The sequence below is a fragment of the Panthera onca genome, chromosome E1, assembly GCF_046562875.1.
Source record: "Panthera onca isolate mPanOnc1 chromosome E1, mPanOnc1 haplotype 2, whole genome shotgun sequence".
Taxonomy (NCBI): Eukaryota; Metazoa; Chordata; class Mammalia; order Carnivora; family Felidae; genus Panthera; species Panthera onca.
Window position 1 is genome coordinate 54,496,532 of NC_138352.1, and position 20,782 is coordinate 54,517,313.

The window sequence follows — 20,782 nt, forward strand, 5'->3', positions numbered from 1 at the left end:
TGCAGTTGAAGGTGCATGTAACTCTTTGACTCTGACTTAGCTACTAATAGCCTACTGTTGACTGGAAGCCTTACTGATATCAGTCGATTAACGTGTATTTTGTATGTGTGTGTGTGTGTGTGTGTGTGTGTGTGTGTGTGTGTTTATTTAAGTTTATTTATTTTGATAGAAATGGCACAAGTTGGGGAGGGGCAGAGGGCAAGGGAGAGAGAGAGAATCCTAAGCAGGCTCTGCATGGTCAACGCAGAGGCCACTGCGGGGCTCAAACTCAAGAACCACGAGATCATGACCTGAGCCAAAGTCGACTGCTCAACCAACTGAGCCATCCAGGTGTGTGTGTGTGTGTGTGTGTGTGTGTGTGTGTGTGTGTGTGTGTGTTTAAGTTTATTTATTTTGAGAGACAGAGCATGTATAAGCAGGGGAGGACCAGGGAGAAGGAGAGACTGAATCCCAAGCAGGCTCCCCACCAACAGTGCAGAGCCTGATGTGGGGCTCCAGCTCACAAACCAGGAGATCATGACCTGAAGCCGAGGTCAAGAGGCAGATGCTTAACTGACTGAGCCACCCAGGTGCCCCTGTTTTTTTTTTTTTTAAGTAATTTATTTATTTTAAGAGAGAGAGAGAGAGGGAGAGAGAATGAGTGGGGAAGGGGCAGAGAGAGAGGGGGAGAGAAAAAATCCTGAGCTGTTAGCACAATCCACACTGGCAGCACAAATCCTGATGTAGGGCTCGAACTCATGAACTGTGAGATCATGACCTGAGTCGAAACCAAGAGTCAAATGCTTAACCAACTGAGCCACCCAGACACCCCAATTAATATGTAATGTGTATGTTATATATGTATTACATACTGTATCCTTACAGTAAAGCTGAAGAAAGGAAAATGTTTTAAGAAAACCATAAGGAAGAGAAAATACATTTACAATACTGTATTTATGGGGGAAAAAAAATCCATGTATAGGTGGACCCTCACAGTTCAAACCTGTGTTGTTCAAGGGTCAACTTTATATATATTTGGTGGCAATTTGACATTATTATATATACATCCAGATATGGCCAAAGAAGGGTCCTCAGAGTCAGAAGGAGTTTTATTTCTTTTGGTATCTTTCCATCAGGAAGTTGAAAAAGTCATACATTTCCACCTACCGTCCTTCTTTTCTAGCTCCTCCCAGCTTTTTTTTTTTTCTTCAGTACTTCTGCTTCCTTTTCCCCAGCCACTACTCCAGGATTACTTACCAATCCCGAGTGACTGACAACTACAGGACTAAACCCAAGCCCTTTGTTGCTGATCTTCATACTGAGATGAGCCTTTCTGACTGTACTTTTAGGAGAGATTAGCCACCAGAGTCTCACAAGAAGATGAGTTAAGCAGGAACACCAACACCCTGTGCTGCAGGCGAGAATGCGTATGTCTGTGTCTGATGCGTAGGTCTCTGGAATGCTGCTGCAACATTTCTCATGGAATCCCGAGTCTTTAAAGGTTACAGTGTTCTGGAGCTGGCATGCTGGAATTGACTTAGCAATGTTGTTGCCTTGACCTCTCATCTAGAAAAATGAGTGATGGCTCAGCGGGAACCAGCCCGGTAGAGTAGCTGAGAGGATTAGAAGCCTCAGCAGCTTGGCAACAGTCAGATAGCCTCAGTTTCTCCACCCTTGGCTCTATTTCTGTTTGCTTTTTAAATCCCTGACAAAAAGAATGTACATCAGAGTTGGCCCTCACTCAGGACACTCAGTCAGTTGAGAGTCGGATTTCCACTCAGGTCATGATCTCATGGTTTGTGAGTTCAAGCCCCATATCCGGCTGCTTGGGACTCTCTGTCCCCCTCTCTCTCTGCCCCTCCCCAGCTCATGCTCTCTCTCTCTCTCTCTCCACCCCCCCCCCAAATAAATAAACAATGGGGCGCCTAGGTGGCTCAGTTTGTTGAGCACCCATCTTCGGCTCAGGTCACGATCCCACAGTTTGTGGATTCGAGCCCCACGTCAGGCTCTGTGCTGTTGGCTCAGAGCCTGCTTTGGATTCTGTGTCTCCCTCTCTCTCTGCCCCTCCCCTACTCACACACACTCTCTCTCTCTCTCTCAAAAATAAATAAACATTAATTTAGGGGCGCCTGGGTGGCTCAGTCGGTTAAGCGGCCGACTTCAGCTCAGGTCACGATCTCGCGGTCCGTGAGTTCGAGCCCCGTGTCGGGCTCTGGGCTGATGGCTCAGAGCCTGGAGCCTGCTTCCGATTCTGTGTCTCCCTCTCTCTCTGCCCCTTCCCCGTTCATGCTCTGTCTCTCTCTGTCTCAAAAATAAATAAAACGTTAAAAAAAATTTTAAAAAAAACATTAATTTAAAAAAGATTGCAATTCTAAAATGATAATAATAATAATAATAAAACATTAAAAAAAAAGGAATTGGTCTTCACTCAATACCTGATGCCATGCCTACCAAAGAGAATACTCTCAACCTCTTTCCAACCCTGAGTTAAGGGTGAGGTGAAAAAAGAGACCCAAGACATTTAGGCCTGCCAACCTGGCGGGATCACATCTTATGGAGTGAGATTTTATAGGAGCGATTTATCTTGGAGTTTAAATAAGTGAGGATGAAAAAAATCTGCTGCCAGCTTCCCTACAGAATTTGCATAGGAACCAAGATTAATAAACACTTAAAAAGTGTAGAGAGAGCTAGAAATTGGCTTGTGGCCTGCTTATGCACAGGACTGAGCTGAAAGTCATCTTGTCCCCAGTAAACAAGTAATTCCAGAGCTGAAGAAAAACTGTAAATTATGCATCTAGGTCCCTTTCATTTTCAGATATTCTGTATTTTCTGGGAAAATGGTCTCAGTATGGAGGCTAGCCTTTGGGATATGGTGCCTTCCCCCCCCCCCCAAATAAATCTATATGGTAACATCTCTGTATTGTGAATTGACTCAGTAAGAAACCAAAGAGACAAAAGGCATTCAAACTGCTCACATTCTTTCGTCCTAGGAAGCCGTACCAGCCGATTTCTAGATATGATCTATTTTAGCTCAAAGTGCGATCACACTGTATAAAATATACATTCACTGAGAATGAGACCTAGCACAGATCACAGATACCCCAGGGACCTGACATCAGGAATTAGGACAGGCCAAAAGAAAAAAAAAAAAAGACAAAACTCTTTAGGCAACAAGGCACAATTCAAACATTCAAGAGAGATTTGTATTTTTGCCGCCCCAAAACATGCATTAACTATGAAGTGGAGACCACAGTTTTAGGAGCTCTGCATCAGGAAACCTGAAGTCTTGCTGTGCCCTATCCTGATGGGTCTCAGTGACAAGAGATGCCAGAATGTGGCATCTTTGTTTAGTCCTGTGTACTTTTGCTAGAGTGATTCATTACTGTCTTATCTCAATTTAAGAGGACATTAGTATATGGAGGGGAGGTAACAGGATCAAAGGAAATGAAGAGGTTGAGTGGAGAAAAAGGTGTCACTATTTCCTAGAAAATACTTTTCTTACTGTCTGAGGGGGTAAATTACTTTCTTTAATTTATAAACCCCTTTTCATTTTTTTCCCGGGAATGAGAATACTATGGCTCTATCCAGGTTAGGTTCAGACTTGAAGTTGACAAATGGCAGTCCTGAAAGCAGACGCAAGTTTCATTCTCCTAAACAAGGAAATCAAATGGTAAAATCTTTAAGAGCTTTGTTTTCCATAACTTCTCCCCTTTCATGGTAAAGGGAAAGAGAAACCCAATAAACCAAGTTACAAACACTAGGTTTCAAACTCAAATGTTAAGGCTAGGCAAAGTAAGTCAGAGATGAGTGCCTTTTGCTCTGTTCTTTTTTTCTTTAAGCTTGTTTTTATTATTATTACTTTTTTTGGTATAGGGGGCTTCAAATTCAAGGGGGTCAGAAACAGGACAGAGGTAGCGGCAGTAATTTGCCCAAGGTTAACTGCAAAGCAGTGATCAAAGCCGTGTTGAAAAGAATTCTGACTCTCAGTCCTGTCTCCTTTCCAAATATCCTCACCGTTGTGGGTAACTGTCAGAGGACAAGTGTTGAAATCTTGGGGAGACCACATGTCCTAGATTTTACAGGAAAAGTCCTGATTTCACATATTCTCTACTGTTGTTAAAGCCATGTAGCTGTCCTAGAAATTCTAATATTCTGGCATTTGAGTTTAAAGAAAATGAAAGAATTGTGTGTCTGGGAGTCAAGGCAAAGAGGGTACATGATAGCTGGTGTCAGGCCGGGTAACAGGAAGGAGACAGAAAGATCTGATTGCTAGAATAACCAGGCAGCTCAAATGAGGGTAACAGAATCCTGTGCTGCAGAGCATCAGCTGATGCTGAAAAGAATGCTCTCCCCAAGAGTGTTAAAACAGACTCAGAGAAATATTGCTGTTTGCAACCCACCTCTGGAGTACTGGTACTCCAGACTCCATCAGAAGCAGGCTCTCCTCTTGGAAACATAGTATATGAGATATCTCTGACATAGTGTAAGTCTTTTTTTTTTTTAATTTTTATTTTAACATTTATTCATTTTTGAGAGACACAGCACAAGTTGGGGTGGGGCAGAGAGAGGGGGACACAGAATCTGAAGCAGGTTCCAGGCTCCGAGCTATCAACACAGAGCCCAATGCAAGGCCCAGACTCACAAACTGGGAGATCATAACCTGAGCCGAAGTCGGACAATTAACTGACTGAGCCACCCAGGCGCCCCTAATAGAAGCCTTATAAAGCAAAACAGTGTGGGCAATCCTTTAGTAAAAGGGGTGCGGGAATAACCTCATTAGAAAAAAAAATACTTTCATGTGGGGATTTGGAAGTCTTTAAATCGCTTTACAAAGTCCGGTCTGTTCATTCCTTACTAGGAAAAGCAAACCTAGCAAGGGAAATGAGTTCTCTAGGTTTATAAACCCATATGGTAAATCCTAGGCACTTAGCCCCTACACAAACCGTAGAGTTCCAATATCAAGTGTATTTATTTAGTACAACCAATTCATTACCACTTAAAAAGATTGGAAATACATTTCAATGCTTTTCACCATATTTTTCAGTGTGACAGAGTAAAAAATCCAGGAGCACAAGAAAGGTTCAGGGGCAGCTGGCTGGCTCAGTCAGTGAAGCATGTGACTCTTGATCTCTGGGGCATGAGTTCCAGCCCCACATTGGGGGCAAAAATTACTTAAATCTTTAAAAAAGAAATGGTGGGGTGGGGGGGTGACACCTGGGTGGCTCAGTCGGCTAAGCGTCTGACTTCAGTTCAGGTCATGATCTTACGGTTTTGGGTTCAAGCCCCGCGTCGGGCTCTGTGCTGACCGCTCAGAGCCTGGAGCCTGCTTTGGGTTCTGTGTCTCCCTCTCTCTCTGCCCTTCGCCTGCTTGCGCTCTCTCTCTAAATAAATTAACTAACAACAACAACAAAAATAAAGTTGTGCCATTCCTTCAGATTAGATGAGAATAAATATTTAAAGAAAGAAAAGAAAAGAGAAAAGAAAAGAAGGGCGCCTGGGTGGTTCAGTCAGTTAAGCGTCTGATCTCAGCTCAGGTCATGGTCTCATGGTTTGCAAATTCAAGCCCCGCATAGGGCTCTCTGCTATCAGTGCAGAGCCCGCTTGGGATCCTCTGTCCCCCTCTCTGTCTGCCCCTCCCCTGCTTGTGCTCTCTCTATCTCAAAAATAAATAAACATTAAAAAGAAAGGTTCAGTTCTTCTTTTACCATAACCATCGTTAACCTTGTAATTCCATGTATTAACCGCAAAGGCTCATCCCCCTCAGCCTGGTGGGGCCTCTTGTCCTGCAGAGAAGTAGCACTCAGCGTTGCTGGATGAAGTACGGGATGCCTAGTTAAATTTGATTTTCAGATAATACATAGCTTTTTAGTATAAATATGTCTCAAATATGTCATGAGACGTGCTCATACTAAAAATATGCAATATTTGGAGGGAACGCTTCTATTAAAAACTGTTCATTGTTTTATCGGGAAGTCAAATTTAATTGAACATCCTATATTTTTATTTGCCGAATCTGGCAACCCCACCAAGTATCTACTTTCAGATTTTGAAGATGGCAGCCAATGGCTTTTGAACTGTTTGATTTTATAAAAGGGAATTTTAAAATAGCTTTGCATGTTTGCGAAAATCTTTTTCTTGAGAGTCGATTGGCATTCTGTCATGTTTACTTTTTTAGGCTATGAAACCCCCAGAAGGATTCTCTGTCTCCCCTTTAATTTTCCTGTACCCCAGGGTATTAACCTTAGTGCAAAACAGCATAGGTTAACATCAGCTGGCTCCATAAACCTTAGCTCATCTCTTGAAACCTTTCAAATACTTTAAATACTTTTTTTTTGAGATTAAGTACCCATGTTTAAAATAGGGTGGTGATCGTGCCATATTTTATAAGAGAAATTGCTTTGAGAGTGATGTTGGCAGGATTATGTGGAAAAGCAGCCAAATGCTGATCTACCTCCCTGGGAAACCAGTGATGGTTTTTAACTTCTTTCTCTCACCGCTGTTACTACCTTGATAATACTTTTAGTGTTTCCACTCGCCTGCAAATGATGCAGGCAGACATCATAGACCTGATTCTGCCACTCCTGTAGATATCAAAGCTTACCCATTTTAATGGGGGGGGGGGGGGAGGAAAAAAACAGCCGTGAAGAATAAATATTCACAAGCTTTTAATCAAGGGGTATCCCAAGAGACTCACATTTTACCATAACCCAGGAGAAGGAAATCTTTTCTATGATTATTAATAATTTGGTTTCCTTAGAAAAATCATCTCCGTTTGTTCATTAAACATTTGTTGAGTGTGTCTGTGCTACTCTTTGTGTATGTAAGCTTTTTAAGAAATATAATCTACATACAGTAAAATGGATAAATCATAAATGTGCAGGTCAGTGCCTATTGACAATTGTAACCACTATATAACTACCACACAAAATAAGATAAAGAATATGTTCATCACCCCGGAAAGTTTCCTCATGGCCCCTTCAGTCAATCCCCACCCCTGACCCCACTTCACCCAAGCAACTACTTTCTGATTTCTATCACCATAGATTTGTTTTGCCTATTCTTGTACTTCATATCAATGGAATCAGTCAATATGTGTTTGGGGTGTGTGTGTGTGTGTGTGTGTGTGTGTGTGTGTGCGCGCGCGCTAATGGCTTTTTTTTTTTTTTTTTATACAACACTGTTTTTGATCTAACCTGTTGTACATATCAATGGCTCATCCCTACATATTGCTGAGTAGTATTATAGGACTGTGGTTTATTTATCCATTCTCTTATTGATAGACATGTGGTTTATTTCCAGTTTTGGGGCTATTATAACTAAGGCTACCTATGAGCATTCTTGTACAATCTTATGGCTACATGTCCTCATTTCTCTTGGGTACATACTTAAGAATAGTCATAGGTTAAGTGTGTATTTGAACTTCTAAGAAGCTGCCAAACAATTCTCCAACGTGGTTGTACCATTTTACAGCCCCACCACCACTGTATGAGAGTTCCAGTTTTTCCATATCTTCATCAGCATTTGGTGTTGTCAGTCTTTCTTCAAAGCCCTTCTAGTGGATGTGAAATGGCATCTCCTTATGATTTTAATTTGCATTTTCCTGATGATTACTGATGTTGAGCATTGTCACAGTTGGGGTTCCCTTGGAAGCCGACTCCGAGAGGGAGATTAGTCAGCAGGAGGATTTTTTTGGGAGTGCACTTGGGTTCAACACCTATAGTGTGGAAGGCAAAAGGATGATTGGGAAGAGGAAAGGCGAGCTATGTAGTCTCAGAGGCTTCAGCTGACCCTACAGAGAGCACTGAAACTGGGATGACCCTTCAAAAATGTTTTGAGTTTGAGCAAGTGGCTAGGCCTTTATACCTCCATGTTGATTTGTCATTGGATACAGGCCACTGTGTAAAGAAAGAATGACCTTAGGCAAGTCAGGGCTCTTCAGCTGAGGCAATCAATCACTGAGATGGACTGGACAGTCGAGGGCTGTCTATTGGCAGCCTTTCAACACCTGAAGAATAAGTCCTTCGTTCCAAAAGAAAAATTTGGGTGATATATCATAGCATTTACCATAAGTACCCTTTCACGGCTTATTGGCCATTTATGTTTCTTTTTTTGTGGTGTCTGCTTAAGTCTTTTGACCATTTTTTAATTGGGTAGTTCATCTTTTTTTGTTGTTGGTTTTTAGGCATTCCTTATACTATCTGGGTATGAATCCTTGGTCAAGTAAATATACCATGAATATTTTCCCCTGTCATTTGTCTACTCATTTTCTTAATGGTGTCTTTTGATGAGTAGACATTTTTAATTTTGATGAAGTCCAATTTTTCAATTTTTTCTTTTATGTTTAGTGCTTTTAGTGTTCTGCCAAGAAATCTGTGCTTCCTTCAAGCTTGCAGTGATATTTTTCTGTATTTTTTCTAGAAGCTGTGTGGTTCTTGTGCTACTCACTTTCAAAAGCAGGGGTGCCTGCTAGGAATTTACCCAAGGGATACAGGAGTACTGATGCATAGGGGCACTTGTACCCCAATGTTTATAGCAGCACTCTCAACAGTAGCCAAATTATGGAAAGAGCCTAAATGTCCATCAACTGATGAATGGATAAAGAAATTGTGGTTTATATACACAATGGAGTACTATGTGGCAATGAGAAAGAATGAAATATGGCCCTTTGTAGCAACGTGGATGGAACTGGAGAGTGTGATGCTAAGTGAAATAAGCCATACAGAGAAAGACAGATACCATATGTTTTCACTCTTATGTGGATCCTGAGAAACTTAACAGAAACCCATGGGGGAGGGGAAGGAAAAAAAAAAAGAGGTTAGAGTGGGAGAGAGCCAAAGCATAAGAGACTCTTAAAAACTGAGAACAAACTGAGGGTTGATGGGGGGTGGGAGGGAGAGGAGGGTGGGTGATGGGTATTGAGGAGGGCACCTTTTGGGATGAGCACTGGGTGTTGTATGGAAACCAATTTGACAATAAATTTCATATATTGAAAAAAAAAACAAACAAAAGCAGGGGTGCCTGGGTGGCTTGGTCGGTTAAGCATCTGACTTCGGCTAGGGTCATGATCTCACGGTCCGTGAGTTCGAGCCCCGCGTCGGGCTCTGTGCTGATAGCTCAGAGCCTGGAGCCTGTTTCGGATTCTGTGTCTCGCTCTCTCTCTGCTCCTCCCCTGTTCATGCTCTGTCTCTCTCTGTCTCAAAAATAAATAAACGTCAAAAAAATCAAAAGCAAAGGTTATTGTGAGGGTGTTTCTGTTTATAAAAGTATTGCTTGATCAACACAGTGAATTAAGAGAATTTAGATGAGCATTAAGAAAACAAAAATGGCAGGGGGCACCTGGGTGAGACTCAGTTGATTAAACATCCAACTTCAGCTCAGGTCATGATCTCACAATTCGTGAGTTTGAGTCCCGCATCGAGCTTTGTGCTGACAGCTCAGAGCCTGGATCCGGCTACTGATTCTGTGTCTCCCTCTCTCTTTGCCCCTCCCCTGATCGTGTTCTCTCTCTTTCTCTCCCTCTCAATCTCTCTGTCTTTAAAAAATAAACATTAAAAAAATTTTTAAAAAGAAAAAGAAAACAAAAATAGGGTGCACCTGGCTGGCTCAGTCAGTAGGGCATGTGACTCTTGATCTCAGGGTCTTAAGTTCGAACTCCACATTGGGTGTAGAGATTACTCAAAAATAAAATCTTAAAAAAAAAAAAAAGAAAACAAAAATAACCAGTAATTCCATAAATATCAAATAATTGGTAATTCCATAAATATCACTGTTAACATTTGGTATACTGTCTTTTTTCTATGCACATATACATTACACACACACACACACACACACACACACACACACACACATGCACACACACCATACTGGGATCATAATATATTTTGCTTAATATGTTATTCATATTATTATGTTATTCATGTTATTCATGTACTCATGCTATTAAATATTCTTCAGTATGACTTAATGACTGTAGATGATCACATCTTAATTTAATCTGTTAATCTATAGATTAGATAACTTATTTAACTAATTTCCTATTCCTGGATATTTAGAGTGTTTCTAATTATTTTTGCTGTTTTAGATATGATCCATGTAAAACCAAGCTGATAATAGCCCAAGCTAAGATTTTAAAGAAACATCACTCCAACACTTAAAGGGACGCCTGGGTGGCTCAGTCAGGTGAGTGTCCGACTTCGGCTCAGGTCATGATCTTGCGGTCTGTGAGTTCGAGCCCCGCATCAGGCTCTGTGCTGGCAGCTCAGAGCCTGGAGCCTGCTTCGGATTCTGTGTCTCCCTCTCTCTCTGCCCCTCCCCTGCTCATGCTCTGTCTCTCTCAGTCAAAACTAAATAAGACATTTTAAAAAAATTTTTAAAAAGAAAAAGGGGGCACCTGGGTGGCTCAGTTGGTTGGGCGTTCAACTTTCGATTTCAGCTCAGGACATAATCTCACAATTTTGTGAGTTGAACCCCCATGTCTGGCTGTGCACTGACCTCACAGAGCCTGCTTGGGATTCTCTCTCTCCCTCTGCCCTTCTCCCTCCCCTACTTGTGTTCTCTCACTCTCTCAAATAAATAAATAAATAAATAAATAAAATATTTTAAAAATAAATGAAAAAGAAAAAGAATAATAAGAGAAAAGGAGGATGACAAAGAAGAAGAGAAGAGAGAGAGAGAGAATGAGAATAAAGAAAAAACAAAGGGGTGCCTGGCTGGTTCAGTCAGAAGAGCATGAGACTTCTTAATCTCAGGATCATGAATTTGAGCCCCACATTGGGTGTAGAGATTACTTAAAACAAATTTGGGGTGCCTGGGTGGCTCAGTCGGTTGAGCGTCCGGCTTCCGCTCAGGTCATGATCTCGCAGTCTGTGAGTTTGAGCCCCGCGTCGGGCTCTATGCTGACAGTTCAGAGTCTGGAGCCTGCTTCGGATTCTGTGTCTCCCTCTCTCTCTGCCCCTCCCCCGCTCATGCTCTGTCTCTCTGTCTCAGAAATAAATAAACATTAAGAAAAATAAAATTAAAACAAATTTTTTAAGAAAAGGAAAAAAAACAAGAAAAGAAAAAGTAAATTTTGACTTTCTCAAGATAAAACCAAAGGCAGATTGCATTAATAAGACATAATTAATTAGCATTGATAAGCACTTCTCAGAATCCTCTCTTCTCTCTCTTGTCTCTTAATACCTCACACATAGGACAATTATTTGAAGCTTCTCTCAGCCAGCCCCTTTTTTCCTGTTTCCACCTTCCCTTCCTTCCTTTCCCCATCATGTCTTCCTCCCTCTTAAAATGTTCTGATAAAATTCCTCTCACGTTCCTGTAAATATCTGCCTTCAATGTCAATTAAATCGAAGCTGTATCTAATTTTCTCCAGGACCTACTCATCTAGCAACAAAGCATTCTTCTTACCGTGTAGGAAAGAGGAAAGTTGTGAGAACTCATCCTTACTGTATTTCTTCCTATCCTATAAAGCATCTATATGAACTAAAACTCCACACGTGTAATTGTTTCCTTAGGCAAAATACCTAGAGTAAAACCCTGAATCAGAGAGCATAAACTTTTCTGCTAAATATTTTATTTATTTTTATTTTAAGTTTATTTATTTTTTGTAGTAATCTCTACAGCCAACGTGGGGCTCAAACTCATGACCCTGAGATCAAGAGACGCACACTCCCGCAACTGAACCAGCCAGGTGCCCCCAGAGCAGGAACATTTTTAAAGTTCTTAACACACATTGCCGAACGGACCTCCAGAAATGTACCAATTGACACTCCTTTCGGCAATATATGAGAATATCTGCTTCCACCCCTCCCCTCCAGTGTTAATTAGCTTTGTTCTCATCTTTGCCAATTTGGTGGGTGAAAGTGGTACCTCGTTGCTCTTTATTTTGCATTTCTTTGATTCATGGTCCGGAAGAAGTTTCGGTGTTCTTTTCCTATTGGCCTTTCTTACTGCTTTGGTGAATTGCTGTACACTTTATACTATGTATTCTTTCACTTACACCCCCAAGTATCATTTGAAGCAGATGTTACTATTCTCGTTTTGGAAAACAGAAACACTTGGATTAACTGATTTCCTGCGATCTCAGTGGCTGGTAACTGGTAGAACCCGTACAAGAGCCCAAGCTGGCTTGACTTAGAACAGGCATTCTTTTCTCATCTTCTCATGATCTTCTTCTGTAAACTCCAGAGCTGATTGATGTAATTCAATGCAAAGAATGGCTGGAGAGTACGCGACTCAATCTCAAAGTTATGAGTTCAAGCCCCCTATTGGGTGTAGAGATTACTTAAAAATAAAACCTTAAGGGGCGCCTGACTGGCTCATTCAGGGGAGTACGTGATTCTTGATCTTTGGGTTGTAAATTCAAGCCCCACACTGGATGTGGAGATTACTTAAAAATAAAAAATAAAATAAAAATTTTTTAAAAAGCAAGGGCAGGGGCACCTGGGTGGCTCGGTCGGTTAAGCGTCGGACTTCGGCTCAGGTCATGATCTCACGGTCCTTGAGTTCGAGCCCCGCGTTGGGCTCTGTGCTGACAGCTCAGAGCCTGGAGCCTGTTTCAGATTCTGTGTCTCCCTCTCTCTCTGCCCCTCTCCTGTTCATGCTCTGTCTCTCTCTGTCTCAAAAATAAATAAACGTTAAAAAAAAATTTTTTTTTAAATAAAAAATTAAAAAAAATAAAAAGCAAGGGCACCTGGGTGGCTCAGTTGGTTAAGTGTCCAAATCTTGATTTTGACTCAGGTCATGATCTCACAGTTCATGAGATCAAGCCCCACATTAGCACAGAGCCTGCTTGGGATTCTCTCTTTCTCTCTCTCTCTCTCTCTTTCTCACTTTCTCTGCCCCTCCCCTGCTCGTCCTTGCTCTCTCTCTCTCAAAATAAATAAATAAATAAATTTAAGAAAAAAAAGTAAAGAATGGCTGGAACAGTAAGACTAGAGCTTGAGTCCCCATTTTGCTCTTTGCAGTTCAGATGAGTTTTCCTCACCTGTTTAATTTAAATTTCATTTAAAAACTTTTTTTCACTGTTTACTTATTTTTGAAAGAGAAAGAGAGACAGGGCGCGAGACGGGGAGGAACAGAGAGAGAGGGAGACGGAATCCGAAGCAGGCTCCAGGCTCTTTCTGAGCTGTTAGCACGGAGACGGGGATGGGGTTCGAACTCCATCCTGTGAGAGCCAAACCGCGAGAGCATGACCTAAGCCAAAGCTGGATGCGTAATCGACTGAGCCACCCAAATGCCCCAAAATTTCATTTAAAAAAAAAAAAAAAAATAGGCTTCACTCCCGGCGCAGAGCCTATCACGGGACTTAAGATCAAGACCTGAGCTGAGATCAGGAGTTAAATGCTCAACCAATTGAGCCACCCAGGCGCTCCTCGTTTAAATATTGAAAACTTACTAACAGACGTCATTTTCTCTTGATGGTCACCACAATCTCTTGGTTTTCCAGCAGCACCACCCAAATCCTTTTGTCTCTAGAACCTCTCAGTCTTTAGTTTCTTCATCTGTAAAATTGAGTGTTGGACTAGATCATTTTTTTTTTTTCAACGTTTATTTATTTTTGGGACAGAGAGAGACAGAGCATGAACGGGGGAGGGACAGAGAGAGAGGGAGACACAGAATCGGAAACAGGCTCCAGTCTCCGAGCCATCAGCCCAGAGCCTGACGCGGGGCTCGAACTCACGGACGGTGAGATCGTGACCTGGCTGAAGTCGGACGCTTAACCGACTGCGCCACCCAGGCGCCCCGGGACTAGATCATTTTTAAAATTCTTTCCAGGGGTGCCTGGGTGGCTCAGTTGGCTGAGCGCCGCACTTTGGCTCAGGTCATGATCTCTCGGTCTGTGGGTTCGAGCCCCCCGTCGCTCACAGCACAGAACCTGGAGCCTGCTTTGAGTTGTGTCCCCCTCTTTCTCTGCCCCTCCCCCACTCACTCTCTGCCTCTCCACCTCAAGAATGGATAAACATTAAAAAAAAAATTTTAATAAATAATAAAAATAAAGTTCTTTCTTGTTCTTAGTTATAGTTTTTACTATGTTTCTATTAATTTTCTGTAGAAAAAGCTAGTATGTTCCCATCTATCAGCTTTGGCTAATGAGGGTTGCGTCCAACAGTCTGTGAAGTCTAGGAAATTCCCCTTAATAAAAGTATATACTACAAGCAGTGACAAACTTTGAAAGTTTCTTTCTTTAAAATATACTCACTATCTAAATCCAAGTTGGGCATGGGAGATCAGTGTTGAACATCGGGTGTTTTGTGTTTTATATTTATATTATAATGTTCAAAATGCAAGTATAACATTTTAATATTTGTCAGTTACTTTTACAAAAATAAATCCTAAATTACTAAAAAAAAAAAAATGCTTTTTTCTTTCTGACCTCCCTTTCTGTCCTTCTCACTGTCCTTTCCTCCTGATCTGTTGCATTCTTTTCCAGAGGATGTCTCTCTCTTCCTATGTCTCTCTGTTCACTGGATTTGAATATCCCTCCCCCACCCCAGTTTTGTTTCCATGGTCACATTCTGTGTGTTTCTACTTTTACCCTCCATCATTCTCTAAACTCGTTACTGCTCTCCTTGCTTTACTATTTTTTACTATTCTCTGTGTTCCTCTCCATCAAAGCTACAAGATAACCATAATACCTAGAAACATAGCAAATAGCTTAGTTTTTACAGATTGAAACCCCTTGATTACTTCTTCTGAGGTATGTAGGTTTATTCAGTGAAAATGAAAATCAGAGGCACCTGGGTGGCTCAGTCAGTTAAGCATCAGACTTTGGCTCAGGTCATGATCTCACGGTCCCTGAGTTCGAGCCCCACATCAGGCTCTGGGCTAACAGCTCAGAGCCTGGAGCCTGCTTCAGATTCTGTGTCTCCCTCTCTCTCTGTCCCTCCCCCGCTTGTTCTCTCTCTCTCTCTCTCTCTCTCTCTCTCTCACACACACACACACACACACACACACACAAACATTAAAAGAAAAAAGAAAATGATGGGGTGCCTGGGTGGCTCAGTCAGTTAAAATGTCTGACTTCGACTCAGGTCGTGGTCTCACAATTCGTGAGTTTGAGCCCCACATTGGGCTCTGTGCTGACAGCTCAGAGCCTGGAACCTGCTTCAGATTCTGTCTCCCTCTCTCTCTGCCTCTCCCCCTCTCATGCTCTGTCTATGTCTCTCTTTCAAAAATAAATAAACGTTAAACAAACTTTTTAAAAAGTTTAAAAAAAGAAAATGAAAATCAAAGTTAAATTATATGAGACAAGGCATCACAGACTCATTTCAAGGATTGATAGAAACTCCATTAGTGTTTCATGCACTGTGGATTGGCACATCACATTGAACTAAGCATTCCTAATGCGGGGCATTCTATTGACCACGTGATGTAATGTTATTGAACATAGCATGTACGGTAATATCCATAAGCCTTTTATTATGTATGTTCGCCTGTGTTTCCAGATTTTTATGGCCATTTGTAGCTCATCAATGGATTTTTTCCTTGCCTTTTCTCTCTCTATGTGTTATCCATATTTCTTCATAAGTGTGCTCTTCATTAGAACTCGCCCTTGTTTTAATGATTTAGCTTTGAAGATACAACTGAATGCTTAAGTGGAGTCCACTGAGAACCAGAAGTTGTAGAATGGTTGAGTTCTATTTTGGCCCTTCTCATGTTTCTGTCAACTGCCAGAATTTCTGTCCCAATTAAGAGGAGGAAGTTACTCAAGAGAGGTCCCTTAGCAACTCTCAACCTCCATTTAAAAAATAGCATATCAGCCATGGTCTTTTTACTTTTCTGAAACAGTCTGAGAAATTATTAAAAACAATAAAATACGTCTCTACAGAGTACTATTTTTCCTGAGGCCTTTAAATGTGTATCTATGATTCCTCTCTTTCCTTTTTCACAATATCATTGGGAGACAAACATTTATTATTCCCACAGCACAAAAGAGAAACTGGATGTACAGATAGGTTTTGAATTTCCAAAGCTCTCAGTAAGTTGGACCAGATCTGAAACCAGAAACTGGGTGTCCCTGCTGGCTTAGTCTCTTGTCCAGAGCTTTTAATCCTCCCACAAGAAGCTGTCCGGTTCATGTAGAGGATGTGGCTTGCTTATTCATTGCTGTTGGAAAATGACCCTCTCTCTTCCTTCCTACCTTTTACCTCTTATTAAAAAAAAAAAAAAGCCAATAATACCCTCACTTTATTAAATAAGAGAAAGAGAATGAAGAATCCATAGCAGCCTGCCATCTGGAATGGCCCAGGTGATAGCCAGCCACCTAGAGGCAGGGAAATGGCCATCGTCACTGGTGATTTCAGTGATTTTTTTTTTCCCCCACTACCAGCTGTCATCACAATTTCCAGAAAACCTGCCAAGAAAAAACAGGAATTCGCATTTCATGGAACCCCCTCCCCCACACTATTATGAACCTTGGAACTTATTCTGACTGCTCCCTGCCCTCATACATTCATTCCCCCACCATTCGAGATAAACAGGCAAAGTATTTGACCTCACCTGCCTTTGAAGAACTTAGTATTCAGGAAGGTGCCTCCCTTCTGCCAGAAATACTTACCGAGACTGAGTTATTATTTCTTTCCCTAATCTAGATTGTTTTCTTAAAATAAATCAGAACTCCCAGGGATAAGCACCTTATCCACACTTTCCCTTTCTCCTCTTGTCCTCTCGCATGCCAGACAATACACTCAGGTATGTAGGTAACTGGCGGTTGGAGTGCTTATCTTTGCTTCTAAAGCATGTGACTTATTTATGTTGTACCCAAACACGGCACAGTGCCTGGCCCATTGTTGGGACTCACTGAATGTTTGTTGAATGGAACTTGCCTAAATTGGCCTTAGGCACCTCTTGCATTTCACAGTGTGCTGAGTTCCAGGGAAAATCAGACTGACTAAACCAACTGCTCCCTTCCTGTCTGAGGAGACCCACCCAGAGACCAGAACAGGGAGGCCACACCTCTGCAAAGGGAAAGGGCTTGACTGGTGTCCCCTTCTGCCTGTGATCCCACCCGATACTTTTTCCTCTGCTGCAGGCTAAGTAAAGCCTTCCTGAAACTTGTTTTTTCCAGGCACCCTTGTGGGGCAGAAATGCCAATAGAACAGGCTGTGGGCTAGATAGGCGTCAAGAGTAAATACCAGAACCTGAATTGTATCACTGGCATTGCTCAGAAGGGTTAGAATTTGATGGGGACCTAAGTAGACTGATCTCCCAAGAGAGGTATCTGTCTGCAGTGGTTAAGGGCATGATCTTTAGAGACCTACCGTGCAGGTTTACATAATTTTTGCAATTTCTAAACTGTGTGACCTTGGAAAAGCTACTTCTATTTCAACTTTGTCACTGTGAAGTAGGGATAACAATGGTACCTGCATCATAAGGTTGTTGAAAGGATTAAATAAGTTAATATTTAATAATAAGTTATAATAGAGTTCAATATTGCTATTGCGAAGGAGGATGGCTTTGGATGGTAACAAATTTATTCTCTTGAGGTTTGCATGTGCAAATACAGGTCTGGGTCAGAGTTAAGAAGGGGAGTCTGGAGATAGCAGAGTTATTTTGCACAAATGAATGAGAAGAATTTGGAATTCAGGGTAGGGGGACAATCAGAGGAGGGCGTAAAGAGGAGAAATGAGGGAGAAGGGAAAGATTAAAAGCAATTCCAAATTTACAATAGTATAGCAAGATATCTTTTAAGAACAGGCATTTTTTTAAGTTTATTTATTTATTTTGAGAGAGAGACAGAGAGAGTGAGCAGGGTAGGGGCAGAGGGAGAGGGAGAGAGAGAACCCCAAGCAGGTTCCTCGCTGTCAGGGCGGAGCCTGATGCCGAGCTAGAACTCGGGAACCATGAGATCATGACCTGAGCCAAAACCAAGAGTCCATTGCTTAACTGACTGAGCCACCCAGGCTCCCCAAGAACAAGCATATTTAATTTGAAACTGGTGATGTTGCTGAGATCTGAACCACTGCTAAAGTAAAATGGTACAACTCCTCCGAGAGCAATTTGGCGCTATTGAAATTAAACTGTACATATCTTTTGACCCTTCAATTCTATTTCCAGGAATTTATCTTACCTAAGTACTTGCAAACAGATTCACGTCTTCTGTGTTTATAACACCAAAATCTTGGGAGTTACCTAAGTGCTCATTAATGTAGTATATGAGCTAAAAGATTGAGGCAAGGTTATAATACTATTTATGGTAATACCCAAACTAAAAAAACAAAAACAAAAAACAAAAACAGTTCTATTGTAGGCAGAGGGAGAGCACCAAGAGCCAATGGGAGGAGCCATGCCCAAGTCCAAGCCAGAGTCTATATTCTAGAGGAGTATAGAGACATCATGTTTGGAGTGGCTGCTAGGGGTGATTAGGGTTGGGTCACAAAGCCTCCCACAAAGTTGCACAGAGAAAAGATCCCCATGACAGCGGTTGGGGAATTATCAAGAAGGAAGGCCTTTGTTGATTCCTTTTAAAAAACAGCTGGTGCAGAACACCTGGGTGACTCAGTCAGTTGAGTGTCCAACTCTTGATTTTGGCTCAGGTCACGATCCCAGGGTCATGGGATTGAGCCCCAGGTCAGGCTTCACTTTGGGCTCCCCATTGACCATGGAGCCTGCTTAAGATTCTTTCTGTCTCCCTCTGCCTCTTTCCCCCACTTGCACTCTCTCTCTCTCTCTCAAATAAAAATAAATACTTAAATATATAAATACATAAATAAGCAAGATGATAACACATTATATATATATATATATATATATATATATATATATATATATATATATAAACAACAGCTAGTGCTTATGGCCCCTTATAGAAATCTGTAGTTGTATGGTTCCTGGGTGGTTTTGGTGCTTAATGGGCCAGGGGCAGATCAGAAAAAGGTAATCAAGGAGCAGGAAGATGGGGCTAAGAAAATGAGGCAGGGGAGTTGTGGGTAGATAATCAGTTATGTAGATTTTTAACTAGCCTTTCAACTGAACGCAAAGGATATTGATTAAAAGATTGATATCAATAAAGAGAGGCCTCATTGTCCGATTGAGCATTTTAAAAATCAATAACTTGCATGATCTAGCTGGGAAAGATAATTAATAGAATGGATGATAGTAGCAAGATTTAAAATCATCTTGACAGATTGGAACCAAGAGCCAAAATCAACGAGATGAAATTTGACAGGGATAAAGTGAAGACCTACATTTTGGTTAAAAAAAAAAACAAAATCAATTGTACAGGAAGCAGTGGTACTGGCTTGGCAGCATTTTATGTGAAAAAGGTTTAGGCCTCACCAAACCCAGTGAGGTCACAGTTTCATGAAAAAACACAATGTCAAATCAAGAGAGACAATAATCGGGGCGCCTGGGTGGTGCAGTCGGTTAAGCGTCCGACTTCAGCCAGGTCACGATCTCGCGGTCCGTGAGTTCGAGCCCCGCATCAGGCTCTGGGCTGATGGCTCGGAGCCTGGAGCCTGTTTCCGATTCTGTGTCTCCCTCTCTCTCTGCCCCTCCCCTGTTCATGCTCTGTCTCTCTCTGTCCCAAAAATAAATAAAAAACGTTGAAAAAAAAATTAAAAAAAAAAAAAAAAAAAAAAAAAAGAGAGACAATAATCTCACTGTGTTTTGAACTGGCCAGTCCTAGGTGCCCCATATTGAAAAAGACATTGATGGATGAGTGTATACCCATTGAGAGAACAGGTTGGAACAGGATCCAGTAACTTTACCAGGTGAGGAAGCATTGGGGGAGTTTAGAGATGTTACATATGGAGAAGAGAAGACTAAGGTGGAGAAGGAATAGCTGTCCTCAAATAGGTTACTTTGTCAAGTGTAAGGCAAACAATATGAAATCGACAATGTTCAGCCATTTTTAATATAGAAAAATGGCAATTTCATGTGGCTCAACCTGAATAGAAGATGTCAACTCATTTTGTAGTTCAGCAGAGGGCAAATGAGAATCATTGGGTGCAAAGGGGAAGCAAACATTACATCAATCTGGAAGGAATTTGTCACAATCAGACGCTCAACAGCAGGATGAACTGCCTTACCAAGTTCTAGGTTCCCTGTCACTGAGACAGCTCAGGTAGAGCTGGGCAACAGTCTGTTGGGGACATTTAGAATTTTCTGTATTTAGTGGGAGACTCTCCATGATCCAGACTGAATCTCTAGCTTCTCCACCTAGGCACCACGGTATCGCGACAGCACACCAGAGTGCCCTGGCTATCCTACATTCTGAGCTATCCATAGGGAGAGCACAACATTGGAACGGGGAGATACGTAAAGAACAAAGAATAAGCAGAATGTCCTGAATTGGGACAATCAGGACAGACAAGTACATGTGAAAGATGAAGGAATGGGGTGAAAATAAATCCTGGGGAAGGGTTAGGAGGAAGGAGAAGGTATCATACTGCTGAGTCAGGATTTTAAGCTTGCAGATCTGATTTTCTTTTCTGACTATGGAGTTTGGGGTTACAGCCCGGTAGCTTTCTTCTTCCCTCTCTATAGCTCATTCTCCCTTCCTCCCCTTAGGCAGCCCTTATGGAAACTCTGAAACTCTTTTTCTCTTTTCTTCCAGATGGGGAGCTCTGGCAGAATGTTCTGGCCTGTGTGCAATGACTGAATTCTCTCTGCCAAGGGATAAAGCTAAAATCTGCTTTCTTGGAAACCAGCTAATGTCTTTAAGAAGCATGACCCCAGTTAGGGAGAGATTGGGAACTTTGAATAAAGCGGAGGGTAAGAAAATAATTTTCAGCGTTCACACGTACGGTAATTTACAAGGATATTAGGATCTGAATACCAAGAAATAATTTAAAAATAGAAT

General features: G+C 41.7%; 1 long non-coding RNA gene across 1 annotated transcript; it reads left to right on the forward strand.

Moving 5' to 3' along the window:
- Nucleotides 1-2,447: 2,447 nt before the first annotated feature.
- On the forward strand, nucleotides 2,448-20,782 carry LOC144614307 (uncharacterized). The gene is made up of 3 exons (XR_013551993.2): nucleotides 2,448-3,649; nucleotides 10,064-10,161; nucleotides 20,537-20,782. It is a non-coding gene; the product is annotated as an uncharacterized LOC144614307 (long non-coding RNA).